The sequence below is a fragment of the Papaver somniferum genome, chromosome 1, assembly GCF_003573695.1.
Source record: "Papaver somniferum cultivar HN1 chromosome 1, ASM357369v1, whole genome shotgun sequence".
Lineage (NCBI taxonomy): Eukaryota > Viridiplantae > Streptophyta > Magnoliopsida > Ranunculales > Papaveraceae > Papaver > Papaver somniferum.
The window spans coordinates 2,691,120-2,703,402 of NC_039358.1; the positions used below are offsets into that span (position 1 = coordinate 2,691,120).

Here is a 12,283-nt window from a genome sequence, read left to right on the forward strand (position 1 = left end):
CGGAACCTGCCAGGAGGGAACGACTGTAACCAAGCTGACTTTTAACCAGCTCTGGCTATAGTTGCCATGGGGTTTGCGGTGGGATTTTGGGGTTTGTTCTTTTTTTTTTTGCTTGTAAAGGAACGGAAATGGTGGTTTCTGTATTGGAGAACTATAGACTCTTATTCAGTTAAAATAGTTGAAGGATGTATTCATAAAAATTGATAGTTCTAAAAATGAGTTTTTTTTCTACATCAATGAGAAAGATTACTATAGTTGCGATCTAAATAGGTTTCTATATCATTATCTAAAGCAGTGACAACTGACAATTCAAGTCCGCTATCTTTTCTAACAAATTCAATCATATCATAACCCAAAACAACAAAAAATTTAACAGAGAAGAACACTTATGCTATGGGTTTGCAAATAAAAGATTAGGTTTACCTCTTGAAGCTTCCCTTTAAGTATCAAAAAACTGATTGCAATATCACGACAACAGCTTTCATAGTGACGCTTTCTTTGGTTTTAGTAAGCTATTTAATTCATGTCAAGCAATTTATCAAACATTTAGCATTTACCGAACTTGATAAGAATGAATAATTGTTGACTGTAAATCACCCTCAAATAATCTTATAAACAGTATCACAATTTTGAGTTTGTAAAACCCTACCACATCCAGTTAGTACTCAATAATGCCTATAAATGATGCAGAATCAAGAGAATATCCCCATAGCAGAGGAGAGCAGAAGTTCCGCGGATAAGGTCCTCGCTGCAGCAAGCCAAGCAAAAAGGTCAGGCAACAAAATAAAACAAGCCTTTTTCTCTAAATCGGACACCCCACTACACCTTTATTTGACTGTTCATCCACAAAAAAGGGTAGAGGAAGAAATGAGAGTTAAAAGCAAAATTCATGTCATATACAACATGTAAGTCTAAGTAGTACAAGCAAATATTTTTGTGTTTTCCCAACTTTAGAAGCAACAATTCACTTCCGGTGTGGCTTAGAAATTGCAACAAAAACTCAAATTAAAATCACAGTCCACATATATAGAATCTCAGAATAGAGGGAGAATAGAGCCTAATAGTTTTTGCGATAAAACATGTCAGCCAAGTTATCATCTGTTGAGTACAACATCGTCTGTGTAAGTAGTTTCTTTAAAATTGGTCAAAGGATTCTTATCTCAAATTGTCACTAGTCAATAATGGGAGTATGGGACCTAATGCAATGAATTCTTAACCTTGGTCCTGCAGGCTATGAAAAAGAGCTAAATTTTAATTTTTAAGTCAATTCACATTAATACTAGTTAATGAAGAAAAGTTCAAATCAATTAAACAAGTTGGCAGGTGTTAGAGTTTAATGCTAAAGTTAAATCTATAAATAGTAGTCTGTAGCTGAGACATTCTGCATATTCATTCATCAATAGAGTTGTTTAGTTAACCATGAATACATTCAATAAGACAACTAAAGTACCAGCATTTCTAACGTATCTTGTTTAGTTAACCATGAATACATTCAATAAAAACATACCCACCTCTATTGTCTTGGATCTCTATTTTTAAAAGTAATTATAGTAGCAAGTTTTCAAGTACAACAGTAGACAGACCCGCCAGAAATTTGGGACAGTCTGAACATTCTGTAAACTTTGCGCGCTCAAGTATTGCCACAGATCATTGGAGAAGGCATTGCAAGAATAAACTGCCCTACCAGTTTCTAAGATTTCAAATTGAATGGTAACAGTTCGATCCTAAGTTTCTAAGCTGTCGACATAAACTGCGAGTCAACCAAATCTAATTTTTCAGTTGGACACTAGTGACACATTGCTACTTGGACCATCCCCTGACAATGTACTCACACCATTCCAATAATTAAGATTCCAAAACATGTTATTGAAGTACCCTCTCCAATTCACCCTCTTTATTGAAGTACCCTCTCCAACTCAAAGCCAAAAATCTCTAAATAACAAATACTCCTAACAATCACAACACTTCACCCAGTCCAGATAGTCTTAATTATGAACCATTGAAAGTTTGATGTACCTTCATTCTGGGTTCAATCTGTGTAGGGATTTCGTTAAACCCTGGCTAACTCGACTTGGGAGAGCTATCATCCTTATTGTCTGCTTCTTATTTCCTTCTCCTCATGTTTTTAAACTTATCCTGCCAATCCTGCTTTCGGGTCAGTCATAGCACCAATACTCCCTAACTACACACCATATCCAAAAATGCAATGATTCAATAATTGCACACAACAATTCTACAGGAGTTCTACCAACTTATAATTTGAACTACAAGAACTTAGAACTTCAACACTGCACAAGCCCTGTTAATTATAATCAAACCATCATGACATCACACTCATGTGTACTCAGCAAGTTTGTGAATAAGAAAAAGTGATTCATCTCCTGAAACATTGAACAGGGAAAAAACTTTTCAACAACTCAACAAATTTTAAATCAAATCATACCCATAATCTGAAAATTTCAATAATCAAATCTATAATCAGCCATAAACAATATGAGAATAATAAATAGACCTAGATTTTATTGATTTTGAATTGATTCACATGAATTCAATCAAATAATAATTCACATAATTAATAATGAAAAACAGATCTTCATACCTCCGAAATTAGTGTACGATTATAGGAAAAAAGATAAATCGATATATCATCTTTTTCTCCATCTTCAAATCTCTGACAAATCAATAACTTACAAGAGAAAATCTTAGATTACCAGATTGGTTTTGATTTATGGTTGATTAACCACTCAGAGAGGTATCGTGTTCTGATTTTGTTGAGAAAAATAGTACTCTGCTTCTTGTTTATTGATATTTTGGTGGTTTAGTGGTGAAGTTAGTTTTCTCGGAGGCTTCGAGGTTCGAAAGAGAAAAAAGAGTGTAACCAAAGAGGGAGGAATATAATAAGACTTGGTTAGGGTTTTGAGGTTAAAAAACTATTGAAATTTAGGAGGAAATATTGCGCCAAAATTTCGTTGTTCCCGCCCATGGAGATCGCAGTTTTCCCTCCTTTGTGTAAGATTGATCCATATGAGTTTTTGTGTTTGCATTTATATTCGTTCAATTAAAGATTTTGATTTTCTATTGGTCGAATAAACACCATACAGATTGTGTGACTTAAATACCACCTGTCAAACCATGATTGATACCACATACCACATCAAAAATAAATTTTACGAAATATATAACTAACATATGTTCAATTTTGTAAAAAAAAAAAGAAAAAAAAATGGGAGATCAAATTGATGATTATGTGATCCAAGTTTGTGGTTTCTTACTGCAGGTCGATGTATGACTAATGAATCTATTGATATCAAACGAAGTCCCTCGACGAATTCTAATAAATCATTTAAAATGGGGTGAGGCTAGACGAAGTTTGTACTTGAATAAAAATATAAATATTTAAACCGACCAGAAAAAAACTAAATATTTAAGCATAAAAAAACTCGGGCTAGCTGAAATAAAATTCAAAGTCCAAAATTGATGAATAAAGGTGTCATTGAGTGAGACCAAAGTTAATAAGATCCAGTGAACTTGAGTAAAATTAGATTCAATTGGATGTAATCTAATTCCAACCGTTTTCTTGGTTGTTTTTTAGTTTTTATACCAAAAGAAATATATTTAAATTAAGCAACACTTGCAAGAAGTTGTTCCTCCAGTAATCTGAGGCTAATAATGTTAGGTGGATCATTAATCGGATCCTTAAATTTGTGGATAATTAGTCACAATAAGCATTATCCAATGATCGTGGGATAAAAGGTAGTACAATGTGTCTGAACTAGAAGGGATTGGGTGGGTAATCGGTCATATTATGTATCATCAAGTAATTTTGAGTATGATTTGATGGAATGAAGAAAAATTCTCAGTAAAGTTGGATTAAATTTGTGGATAACCATTCAAAGTAAGCGTTACTCAATGATTGTGAAAGAAAGTTGAATATAATTGGATTAAATTAAATGGAATTAGGTAGATAATATACCATATTGAGTATGGGTATGAGCATGATCATGTGATTTTAAATATGATTTAATGAAATTGAGCAACATTGAGTAGAACTGGAATAACTTTGTGGATACTCAAGCATTATCCAGCGATTGTCGAAGAATGTTGAGTATAATTGGATTGATTAAGATGGATTCGAGTGAATGATCAGTTAAACTGAGTATTATCTAGTGCATTTAAATCCAAAAAAAAAATACAAAATATGAATGCATATCGAAAAAATTATTGTGAAACTGAAACATGAATTGATACGCCGAGAAAAACTATCAATTTAAACAAAAATATTCGGAAAATTATAAACTCCTATGAAACAATATCTCATGTCGAAGAAAATTAATAAAAGTGCACCCATTAAAAAAATAGCCAATAAGAAGATTAAATCGAAGTTTGTGATCCGTAATTGGGTTAATTTACACTAAGATATCTAGCGTCCAATACGATCACACAGGATCGAACGAAATCCAAAACCATATAAATAATTTTTGGCATTTTTTTTGAAGCATATAATAACGTTATTAATAAACTAGAAAGAAATTGTACACGAATATGTTGTGCTTAAGGAGTCAGCTAATACAATTTGGTCCATAAAAATTGGGACAATATGGTTTCATCTTGTAGTCGAGAATGAACCTGGATGGCTTCCGTCTACTGCTTGGTTTGATAATCTATACGACGTCAGGTTTCCCTCTCGGTGGTTCTGATTTAGTGTTTTATGTGAAAGTAATCTTATCCAATACTTATTTTTGATATCATACCTGAGATATATCAAGACACCCTTTGGTATATTGTCTTATGTTACCGTCCTTGTCTTTGTCCCTATGATCCTGGTTCAGGTTAAACTATAAAATTAAAGAGAACCAACTTAAAAATAAAATGAATTCCCATATATATTAGCTAAAATGTTAAAATGTATTTGCATTATGCTTTAATACCCCCTGGACAATTATGTCAACTGACTCAAGTCTGATGAAACAACATTGCTGATGGGGGTGTTATATTGCTTGGGATGTACCCAAAACCAAATAAGACAAAACACCAATTCCCTTTGGTTTGGTACACCCTCCATCAATATGCTACCTCCAATTAGAAGCCATGAAAAAATACCAAAACATTTTAAAGATGCGTTTTTGAAATCCAGCATTTTCATGATCGCTAAAAGTTGTTACCACTTCTGCTAAGGACGGATACCAATCCAAGATCCAACGGTTGAGATTACTTTGTCCTATATGGATTGGTACCCGCCCCTAGCAGTAGCTGTATCAGCCTTTAGCAATTGTGGCATCTTCGTCATTTTCCGAATTCATTTTTATTAGGTTTACATAAATTACACACATTTGCTCCTTGCTTTGTTTTCTCCTCCTCCAGCAACCCTAAGAAGAAAAAAAAAACAGTATGCAGCGGCGCAAGATCTGTCTCTAACTTTCCCCAGAAATCCTCTCCTTTCCCTTCAAATCAAATCTAAAAACACTGTTAACTACTGAGACCGAGAAGAAAGTTCATCGACAAAGCTATTTACGAATCAAAACTGAAAACTCGATGGGCTGATCGAAGTAGAAGAAGATGGTGTTCTTCAGTTACTGCAACTCAAACAAGAAAATGGTATTCAAGGTTAGTTAGTCCATCTCGCTCTACTGTTTTTCACGTTACATACAAGTCTCAATAGATTTACATTTTATAGTTGTTTTCTCTGTGTAGATTCATAAGAAGAAGAAGCCCTAACATGGGTTCCTTTTGGGTTCTGTATACGGGGTTCGTATTTCTTAAAACCCCCTTTTTTTACAAGCCCTAGTCTAAATTTAGCATCAATTCTTTCAGAGCCTTATTCTTCTCCGTGTTTAAGAAAGAGAATTTTTTCATTGAATTCCCACTTTATTTTTCTTTTTGGAATTTTACCGAAAAAAATGGAATCATATTTTTCGTACATTTTCTGTTCAATTCTTGTGCTTTGGAGAAATTTTGTTTTTTGGTTTTGCTGATTTGGGATTTGGTGGTGTTAAAGGATGCGGAGCTTGCCCAAGTAATGGAAGGATCAATTGATTATGATCCCATTACTCCTGAACTGTATCAAAGGGTATCTTCAATAATCCATGTGAAAGAGGAAGATGTCATTACCATCTCTTGTTCACTAATGAATTCTGGTTATCTTTGTCGTCTTTTGAGGTTACTGGCAGGGAAGTTCAAAATTTATTTCAAACATTAAGGGTAAGATTTTATTTTTCCTTAATCTTTTGCTTTGTAATTAATTTGGCTTGATTTGTTACCAGTATCTCAAATCAACATCCACATTATTCGTCGCTTCGGTAAGGAACCACAAAACAATTACTAACTTTATTTATTATAGAAACTGGCCTATTAAAAAGTAATGGAGAGAGTAGTATTTGAGAACAGAACTATAATTTCCTAGTAATGTTTGTCGATTCGAGATGTTTTAATAGCAGAATACCTCACTTTGACAGGTTGCCATTGTTGTGGCTAGTATGTGTTCACAATTTTGCTCTCTAGGTACCATGGTAAATATAATTTCTTTGTCTTGATGTTCACCTCATCTTTTATATAGATTGAAATCTTACTATCGGAATTGGTTGAAGTCTTCTTATTATGCAGGGTACTTCTCGGGTGACAAAAAATCCCAAGCACAACAGCAGGGTACTTCTAGGGTGACAAAAAATCCCAAGCACAACAGCCTGAAGCTAAAGTCATATTGGCTTGCATACCAGGAGCTGATCCAAGTTTACTTCGAAGCGACTGATGTTATTATCAACTCTATCATTGTTTCTCAGTGTAGTGTTAAGTGGACTACCACTCCTGTAATAATAGATTGATAATTTTATTCAAGTTTTGCTCGATTCTATGCTTGTAAGTTTGGTAACAGGTCTTGTAACTTTATGGTCGATATACTTGCAATTTTATGCCAAGTGTCCAAGTCCTGGATGAATGGTCATTGTTATCGCATTTCCTTATGTTAAAGAGGCTTTGGTCAGTGATGTAACTACCCTTTATTATTAAAATAAATAAATAAATAATATTTTGATGTTTTGAATATTTTCGCTTCTAATTGTACATTTTTTGGGGGAAGAAATAGCGGTTCGGTAGATTCATATATATCAGTAGCGTAATTTGGAGGGTTAAGCCATGGTTGTACCAAATATCACCCGAAACTATACATTGTCAATATGCCACATTATACTCTGCCATCGTTAAAATGAATCCATGTGGCCTTAAGGTATACATTAACCACGTTCAAAGCTTATTGTGTGTCCATAAGAAATTTATGGCCATGGTTTTACTGGTTCCCTGTGTCGTGAAGATATACAATAGCCACGTTAAAAAAAATTGTGTGTCCTTAGAAAATTTATCGCCATGGTGCTACAAGTTTAATGCAGCGGTAAGTCATGAATTGGCCACGATAAAACAAATTTTACGTGTCTAATTGATAGCAAAGGCCAGGGTTAAAATAAAATCTATGTGGCTTTAAGGTAAACTCTAGCCACGGTCAAATTAAATTGTGTGTCTATAAGGATCCTATGGCCATGGTGATAGTGAAAATGCTTAACTACAAAAAAAATAACGAGTACCATATAGACACGGTTTTAGAGTTATGGCCATGGTAAATCATATTTTATATCCACTCAAAGTTTATGTAGCCATAAAGATACCACTTTGTCACGGCACCTGATGCCACATTTTTGGAGTGAAAAAAATCCTTGACCAAAAGCCTATGGACACGGTGCTTAAGTGTGGCCAATGTGAAGATTTGTACTAGTGCCACTAGATGACCTTCTAGAGCTTCTTCTAGGTCAAGATGAACAAGAGCATCCATTATGTATGTTCTCCATAAACCAAAGTTATTGGTTCCTGTAAACTTTTCTACCTTGAGTTGTGATCCATGTGAATGAAGTATTTCTTTTTTTGTTTCTTTATCTTTATTTGTGGACTCTGAATGTTCTCTTAAAGGATTTTTCGGATCTTCGTCCCCTTCAACCATTGTTCACAAACAACCAAATATAGATAAAAAACAGAACCTTTGGGATTTGTATTACCTCAACCAATCTTCAAAAAAAAAAATACCTTCACTTCTACTGCAATTCGAGTACCCGTATCCAAGAGCGTCTCCTTGCTCTGATACCAATTGTTGCGCCAAAGCCTGCGGAAGCGTTTAGGTTTGCACTACTACGAGGTAGCTCAATATCGCCAAGAACACAATCACACACACAAGAAGAACAAGTATTTAACGAGGTTGAATCCTCGGGAAGGAATAGAAATTTTATATATCACCGTATAGGTTGGAATATACAAATATCAAGCAGAGAAGAAGATAACTCTTTCTAGTTCTGGTATGTTTTCTCTAGTTCTCTTTATGGCTATTTGTACACATCAATAGGAGTGGACACATTCCTTAACAAGGATTACTTTCCTACAAGTATATGGTTTCCTAACGTAGCACTAAGAGACAAACCTCTTAAGCTTCTATACTTAGGAGACAAGTACTTGGTTTCCTTAACCAACTAGATTTCATAATCTAGTCCTTGACTGACCTACAAACATTTATCATATATGAAATTACAAAAGAAAATTCATGAGTTTTAACTGATTATAAAAAAAAACTATCGTAAGGTTATTAATACATATATTGAGTTACAGTGCATATTTTGAGTCGGTCACCAAATCACGGGGCACTTAATAAATTTGTGGTCATGTGGCATATTTTGGGTCATTAAACATTGTTACGCTACAGTGGTTGTTGGTTTCATGACCCATTACATATTTTTTGGATTACAGTATGTGGCAAATTTTAGACCCAGATTGCAATAAAATAAAATATAATCTCAATTATCTAGTCCAATCATTTGACATTAGTAGAATGTTAAGTCACGATATTTTGTAGAGCCACTAGAATGTAGACCACTACCCAGTACAAGTATAAACCACTTGATAAAAATTGTTACGTATTTATCATACGACCAAATGATGTGTAGTACTAATAGTAAAATATTTTAGCGTGTCACGAAGATAAAAAAAAAAAAAAGTTTTGAAGTTTCGGTGCTAATATTTTATAGAATTTGTCGTCACCAAAATATCGTGCATTACTTTATTTTTATTCCAAATTATATCTTCTTCTAACTAAGGACATGCATATCTAGTATTTTGTTAATATACATGAAACCACATAAGAAGTTCATGACTTTTGCCTGATTATAAGAAAAATCTCTCGTAAGGTCATGCATACAGATATTAAGTTACAATGCATATCCTGAATTGGTCATAATATCACAAGGCACTTAATAAATTTTGGGTCACATTGGGATAATAAACATTATTACGTCACATTGTTGGTAGGTTTTATGACCAAATATATATTTTTGGATTATGTGGCATATTTTGGACTTGGGTTATAATTAAAATAGTCAAAATATAATATGATCTCAATTATCCAGTCCAATCATTTAATGTTAGTAGATTATTAAGTTGTGATATTTTATAGACCCATTAGAAGTTTAGAACACTAATTATATAAATATATACCACTTGATACAAATTGTTAAGCATTTCTCATACAACCAAATTGTCGTAGAATAAATAATAAAACTTTTTTGCGTGTTACAAAGAGAAACAAACCAAGTCCTGGGGTTTATTTAGGATTTTGTTAATATTGTTCTTCTGCGCATTACATTTATTATACATGAAATTACAAAGGAGGTTCATGAGTTTTTGGTGATTATAAGAAAAATCTCTCGTAAGGTCATCAATACAGATATGAAGTTATAATGTATATTTTGAGTCGGCTACAAAGTCACAAGGCACTAAATAAATTTGGGATCACATGACATATTTTAGGTCACTAAATATTATTACGCTGCGGTGGTCGTAGGTTTCATGATCCATTAAATATTTTTTGGATTATAATATGTGGCATATTTCGGACTTCGATTGCAATCAAAATAAATTATAATCTCAGTTATCCGGTCCAATCATTTGACAGTAATGGATTATTAAGTAATGATATTTTATAGATCCACTAGAAATTTAAACCACTACCCAGTACAAGTATACACCACTTGATACAAATTGTTATGTATTCCATGTACGACAAAATTATTTGTAGTATTAAATAAAATCTTTTAGCGTGTTACGAAGATAAAAAAAATAAATCAAGTTTCGGATTGTACTACTATTGTTTCGTAGGATTTTCATAGTCACCAAAATCTTGTCCATTATATTTTTTTTACTGATTATATCTTCAATCTAATTAAAGAAAGTCATATCTAGGATTTTGTTAATATTGTTCTTTTACCCATTACACTTATTATACATGAAACCACATGAGACGTTCATGACTTTTGCCTGATTATAAGCAAAATATCTCATAAGGTCATGGATACAGATGTTGAGTTACAATGCTTATTCTAATTGGCCACAAAGTCACATGGCACTTAATAAATTTGGGACCACATGGTATATTTTGGGACAATGAACATTTTTTTTTTTTGAAGGAAAAACAAATTTCATTAATTTGTTTGGCAGAGTTTTACATAAATCTTTAGTACATCAAAAAAGAAATTACAGTAAAAAGTACAAATAATGATAAGATCTCCTAAAACAGAAGAACTAATAAAGTACATTAAAGGTACCCAATACAAATATTTCCATGAGGATATTGATGTTTTCCTAATGGTTACTAACTTCATGTTGAACCATTTTGATTTTTTAATCTTTAATTTAGATTCTTTGATCTTCGAATCTTGAATCTCCATTGAAAAGGAGTAATATGCTTTTAACATCTTAATAAGCATCATCACCGGTAGCCTTGGATCCTGGACATAAATGTTTGGATCTGCGACACGCCAGAATGAAACATCCTTTATGATATACCCGTGTATATCTCTGCAAGTGAACAAATCGCCACAAAGGCTGTTGAAATATGCTAAAGCTGCATATAATTAGAGATCGTAATGGAAATACCATTCCATTAGACTATCACAAAAAAAGAAATAAAAAAGAGAAAGGGAATTGAACCCTAAATTGCTGGACATCTGTACATCAACAATTAAGTTTTATTTAGATAATAAATCCTAATATTATTGTTGTGAAATCTATCATGAATCCTAAGAATCAAAATAGATTTGACAACACAAGATTTAGATGGAAAGAATTTAGTTTTTTCTAAAAATTAGGAAAAAGAAAAGAAAACAGTTGATGGAGAATTATTAGGCAAAAACAGTTAGGAATTGCAGAGTTTTTTCAGAGTTTTTCACGAAGTTGATTAATCACAACAATGAACATTATCACGCCGCGTTGGTTATAAGTTTCAATACCCAATACATACTTCTGGATTATTTGGCATATTTTGGACTTGGATTATAATCTAAATACTCAAAATAGAGTATGATCAAAAAATTTCATTCCAATCATCTGACATTACTGGATTATTAAGGCGTGAAATTTTATAGACCCACTAGAAGTTTAGCCACTACCCAATATAAGTATACACTACTTGATACAAATTGTTAAGCATTTCACATACGACCCTAACTATTGTAGAATTTATAATAAAACATTTTGGCGTGTTACGAAGAGAAACAAAGCAAGTCTTGAGGTTTGTCTACTACTATTTTATATGATTCAAATCGTCACCAAAATGTTGTGTATTATTACTTTTCTTTCTTTTTTTCCTTCTTTTTTCCGGCATTTTATCTTCATTTAACTAAAGAAAAGCATATTTAGAATCCTGTTAATATTGTTCTTCTACCCATTCCACTTGTTATACATGAAATTACAAAGAAAGTTTATGAGATTTTCCTATTATAAGAAAAATCTCTCATAATAAGATCATGATTACAAATATCGACTTACAATGCATATTTTGATTCAGTGATAAAGTCAAAGGGCACTTAATAAATTTGGGGTCACTGAACATTATTACGCCACTGTGGTTGTTGGCTTCGTGACCCCATAAGCGTTTTATTATGTGGCATATTTTGAATTTAGATTATAATCTAAATAATCAAAATAGAGTATAATCTCAATTATCCATTCCAATCATTTGACATTAATAGATTATTAAGTTGTGATATCTTATAAACCTACTAGAAGTTTATAACACTACTCAATATAATAATAAGCTATTTGATACAATTTGTTATCATTTCATATATACGACCAAATTATACGTAGAATAATAATAAAATCTTTTGGTGTGTTATATAAAGAAATAAATGAAGTCCTACGGTTTTACGATTATTTTTTATAGGGTTTTTATGTCACCAAACATTGTTACGCCGTAACAGTT

General features: G+C 32.7%; 1 long non-coding RNA gene across 1 annotated transcript; it reads left to right on the forward strand.

Moving 5' to 3' along the window:
• The first annotated feature begins 5,953 nt into the window (after window positions 1-5,953).
• On the forward strand, window positions 5,954-7,036 carry LOC113324999. Its single transcript, XR_003347965.1, has 3 exons — window positions 5,954-6,198; window positions 6,453-6,506; window positions 6,585-7,036. It is a non-coding gene; the product is annotated as an uncharacterized LOC113324999 (long non-coding RNA).
• The last annotated feature ends 5,247 nt before the right edge of the window (window positions 7,037-12,283 follow it).